This window comes from Arachis duranensis, chromosome 1 (assembly GCF_000817695.3).
Source record: "Arachis duranensis cultivar V14167 chromosome 1, aradu.V14167.gnm2.J7QH, whole genome shotgun sequence".
Taxonomy (NCBI): Eukaryota; Viridiplantae; Streptophyta; class Magnoliopsida; order Fabales; family Fabaceae; genus Arachis; species Arachis duranensis.
In genome coordinates this window covers 74,528,722-74,534,512 of record NC_029772.3, presented here as the reverse complement: position 1 = coordinate 74,534,512, position 5,791 = coordinate 74,528,722, and positions in this window count along the sequence as shown.

Genomic DNA, 5,791 nt, shown 5'->3' with positions numbered 1-5,791 from the left:
CGGCCATGCCTAGACCTTGTTCTTATGTATTTTCAACGGTGGAGTTTCTACACACCATAGATTAAGGTGTGGAGCTCTGCTGTACCTCGAGTATTAATGCAATTACTATTGTTCTTCTATTCAATTCAGCTTATTCTTGTTCTGAGATATTCATTCGCACCCAAGAACTTGATGAATGTGATGATTATGTGACGCTCATCATCATTCTCACTTATGAACGCGTGCCTGACAACCACTCCCGTTCTACATGCAAACAAGGCTTGAATGTTTATCTCTTGGATTCCTTAATCAGAATCTTCGTGGTATAAGCTAGAATTGATGGCGGCATTCAAGAAAATCTGGAAGGTATAAACCTTGTCGGTGGTATTCTGAGTAGGATTCAAGGATTGAATGACTGTGACGAGCTTCAAACTCGCGATTGTGGGGCGTATGTTTTATTTATCTTTTAATCATTAATCCTCCATAACCATTTGAATCTGCCTGACTGAGATTTACAAGATGACCATAGCTTGCTTCATACCAACAATCTCCGTGGGATCGACCCTTACTTGCGTAAGGTTTATTACTTAGACAACCCAGTGCACTTGCTGGTTAGTTGTGCAAAGTTGTGATAAGGAGTTGAGATTGCAATTGAGCGTACCATGTTGATGGCGCCATTGATGATTACAATTTCGTGCACCAATACGCTCATCTGAAATTCCCACCAATGAATTACATAAGTATCTCTATCTTTATTTTATGTTTATCTTCTAGTTATCAAAACTCCATAACCAGTTGAATCCGCCTGACTGAGATTTACAAGATGACCGTAGCTTGCTTCAAGCCGACAATCTCTATGGGATCGACCCTTACTCACGTAAGGTTTGTTACTTGGACGACCCAGTGCACTTGCTGGTTAGTTGTGCAAAGTTGTGAGAAAGAGTGATATTACAATTGTGCGTACCAAGTTGTTGGCGCCATTGAGATCACAATTTCGTGCACTAAGTTTTTGGTGCCGTTACTGGGGATTGTTCGAGTTTGGACAACTGACGGTTCATCTTGTTGCTTAGATTAGGTAATTTTCTTCTTATTAAATCTTTATTTGATTTTCAAAAATTTTTCAAAATCCTTTCAAAAATGTTTTTCTTCTTTTTTCGTTTTTCTAAAGATAATTTTTGAAAAACCCAAAAAAATTCATAAAATCATAAAAACTCAAAAATATTTCATGGTTCTTGTTGGAATCTAGGGCCAAATTTTAAGTTTGGTGTCAATTGCATGATTTTAATTGTCTTGTAATTTTCGAAACACATGCATTGTGTTCTTGATGATCTTCAAGTTGTTCTTGATGAATTGCCTTGTTTGATCTTCATGATTTATTGATTTGCACTGCATGATGTTCTACATATGTATTCTTGCATTCATATGGCCCAAACATGAGAAAATTCTAAGTTTGCTGTCCTCCATGTTTTCTTTCATTAAGAAAACTGAGTTCTTGATGTTCATCTTAATCTTCAAGCTTGTTCTTGGTGTTCATCTTGACGTTCATAATGTTCTTGCATATATCTTGTATTCCGATCCAAGAATTATATGTTTTGACTCATTTTGTTATTTTTCAAAATTGAAAACATATCTTCTTGAATAAAGGATTTAGCAAAATGAAGATCCAAGAACATAAAGCAGAGGAATTACAGAGAAAAAGCTGGGCGTTCAAAATCAAATCTTTTTCAAATCAAATATTTTCAATCATATCTTTTTTAAAATCATATCTTTTCAAATATATCTTTTTTCAAAAATCAACTCTTTTCCTCATATTTTCAAAAATTTTGATTCAAAAATTTCAAGTTTGTTACTTTCTTGTTAAGAGAGATTCAATATTTGAAATTTAGAATCATATCTTTTAAATTTCTTGCTAATCAAGTCATTATTTTTTAAAAAAATCAAATCTTTTTAATTTGTATTTCAAAAATATCTTTTTAAAATTCTAATTTAAAAATCTTTTTCTAACTTCTTATCTTTTTCAAATTTGTTTCTTATCTTTTTCAAAACCACCTTTTCACTCTTAATTTTTGAAAAAGCATTAACCAATTTTTTTAAAAAAATTCTTTTTAATTAACTACTTGTTTTGAATTTTAATTTTCGAAAATCATATCAATTTTATCTTTTTCTATTTAAACACTAACATTCCTCCTCCATTGTCAATTCGAACTCCATCTCTCTTTGTGTGTTCGAATTCTTACCTCATTCTTCTATTCTTATTTTCCTCTCACACCTCAAGGAATCTCTATACTGTGACATAAAGGATTCCATATTTTCTTTGTTTTCCTCTCTTTCATATGAGCAAGAACAAAGATAAAGGCATACTTGTTGAAGCTGATCCTGAACCTGAAAGGACTCTGAAGAGGAAGCTAAGAGCAGCTAAAGCACAAAACTCTGAAGAGGACCTCATTGAAATTTTTGAAAAGGAAGCAGCAAAAGAAACAATTATGGCCGAACCAAACAACAATGCAAGGAAGATGCTTGGTGATTTTACTACACCAACTTTCAACTTCTATGGAAGAAGCATTCTCAATCCCTGCCATAGGAGCAAACAATTTTGAGCTAAAGCCTTAATTAGTTTCTCTACTGCAACAGAACTGCAAGTTTCATTGACTTCCATCAGAAGACCCTTATCAGTTTTTAACTGAGTTCTTGCAGATCTGTGATACTGTTAAGACCAATGGAGTTGATCCTAAAGTCTACAAGTTTATGCTATTCCCTTTTGCTGTAAGAGACAGAGCTAGAACATGGTTGGACTCACAACCCAGAGATAGCCTGGACTCTTGGGATAAGCTGGTCACAGCTTTCTTAGCCAAGTTCTTTCCTCCTCAAAAGCTGAGAAAGCTTAGAGTGGATGTTCAAACCTTCAGACAGAAAGAAGGTGAATTCCTCTATGAAGCTTGGGAAAGATACAAGCAGCTGACCAAAAAGTGTCAATCTGACATGCTTTCAGAATGCACCACATTAGATATATTCTATGATGGTCTATCTGAATTTTCCAAGATGTCACTGGACCACTCTGCAGGTGGATCCATTCACCTAAAGAAAATGCCTGTAGAAGCTCAGGAACTTATTGAAATGGTTGCAAATAACCAGTTCATGTATACCTCTGAGAGGAATCCTGTGAGTAATAGGACGCCTCAAAAGAGAGGAGTTCTTGAAATTGATGCTCTGAATGCCATACTGGCTCAGAACAAAATATTGACCCAACAAGTCAATATGATCTCTCAGAGTCTGAATGGATTGCAAAATGCATCCAACAGTACTAAAGAAGCATCATCGGAAGAAGAAGCTTATGATCCTGAGAACCCTGTAATTGTAGAGGTGAATTACATGGGTGAAGCCTTTGGCAACACCTATAATCCTTCATAGAAAAATCATCCAAATTTTTCATGGAAGGATCAACAGAAGCAAGGCTTCAATAATAACAATGGTGGAAGAAACATGTTTAGCAACAGCAAACCTTTCCCATCATCATCTCAGCAACAGACAGAGCATTTTGATCAGAATCCTTCTAGCTTAGCAAACATAGTCTCTGATCTATCCAAGGCCACTCTTAGTTTAATGACTGAAATAAGATCCTCCATTAGAAATTTGGAGGTACAAGTGGGTCAGTTGAGTAAAAAGGTTAATGAAACTCCTCCTAGCACTCTCCTAAGTAATACTGAAGAGAATCCCAAAGGAGAGTGCAAGGCCATTGATATAATCAACATGGCTGAAACCTTAGAGGAGGAGGAGGACGTGAATCCATTGAGGAAGACCTCAAGGGACGTCCAATAGTCAGTAAGGAATACCCTAATGAGGAACCAAAGGAATCTGAGGCTCATACAGAAACCATAGAGATTCCCTTGGACCTCCTTTTACCATTCATGAGCTCTGATGACTATTCATCTTCTGAAGAGGATGAAGACATTGTTGAAGGGCAAGTTGCTCAATATTTAGGAGTAATCATGAAGTTGAATGCCAAGCTATTTGGTAATGAGACTTGGGAGGAAGAACCTCCCTTGCTCACCAATGAACTGAATACATTGGTTCAGCAAAATTTACCTCAAAAGAAACAGGATCCTGATAAATTTTTAATACCCTGTACCATAGGCACCATGACCTTTGAAAAAGCTTTGTGTGACCTGGGGTCAGGAATAAACATGATGCCCCTCTTTGTAATGGAGAGACTGGAAATCTATGAGGTAAAAGCTGCCAAATTCTCATTGGAGATGGTAGATAAATCTATGAAAAAGGCTTATTGCCTAGTAGAGGAGGTGCTAGTGAAGGTTGAAGGCCTTTACTTCTCTGCTAATTTCATAATCCTAGACACTAGGAGGGATGAGGATGAATCCATCATCCTTGGAAGACCCTTCCTAGCCACAGCAAGAGCTGTAATTGATGTTGACAGAGGAGAGTTGATTCTTCATGTGAATGAAGAATGCCTTGTAGTAAAGACTCAAAGTTCTCCATTTGTAACCATGGAGAGTAAGCATGAAGAGCTTCTCCCAATACAGAGTCAATCAGATCCCCCACATTCAAACTATAAGTTTGGTATTGGAAGGCCATAGCCAAACTCTAAGTTTGGTGTTGAGAGATCTCAACCATACTCTGATCATTGATGCTACGATTTTAGGAAATTGCACGATCGGCAAAAATTCCTTCCGGCAAGTGCCCCGGTTATCGTCAAGTAAAAACTCACAATAGAGTGAGGTCGAATCCCACAAGGATTGGTTGAGTGAGCAATTCGGATTAGAAGTGTGTTCTAGTTGAGCGGAATCAAGATTTAGATGAGAATTGCGGAATGTTAAATTGCATGAATTAAAGAGCGAGAAGCTAAATTGCTGAAATTAAAAGGGGATCGGGGTGATTGCATGAATTTAATTGCAGAATGTAAAGAGAAAGTGGTAGATCAGATTGGGGAAATTCATTGGGGTTCAGGAGATATTGAGATCTCCGAATCAAAACATTTTTTTTTATCCCTTCTTCAACCAATGCATTCATTGAATTTTGCTTGGCAATCTTATATGATTGGATCCCAATCCCTTGGCTCACCAATTCTCTCTAAAAACAAACAAATTCCCAATCCCTTGGTTTAAATGTTCATAAGAAGAGATGATGCTCGATCACTGATTATACCACACAGTTTCATGAACCACAATTTGGTAGGATTACATGTCACAATATCCATCCAAACCCCAATCCAATTCACTGTGAGAAAGCTTCTCTAGCATGAATCCTCCATTCCTTTCCCAAGGTTCCGAAGGATTCCAATTATGGATAGTTTCTTTCCCAAGACAACTAACCAATGGAATTAGATCGAGAAGCTTTCTAACAAAATTCAAGAGAAAAGATTGAAGAAGAAGATAAAAAATATTATTGATTCATTGAATTACAATAAAGCTCCCTAACCCAATGAAAGGGGTTTAGCGAGTCATAGCTCTGAATTCAATTACAAAAAAAGTATGAAAACTAGAAAAATGATCAAAAGTCCTCCCTAACTTAAATTCTATCCTATTTATACAATTTCTAAATTGAGCTTCTGTTGTGTTCCTTGGGCTTTGAGGCCTTTCCTTGATTCCCTTTTGCTTTAGGCTTATGGTCCAAAATCCTGATGAGGCTGTGATACAATTCTGCAACATTCATTGAGCAAACTAAGTGATAAACAATTAATGACACAAGACTCAACAATTTGAAGTTACAGACTCATCAATTCTTCAAGCCCAAATCCCACAAACCATGGTATTCAATTGGGTTTCATGCCATAATAAGTTTAAGTTAATCTTTGTGCTCA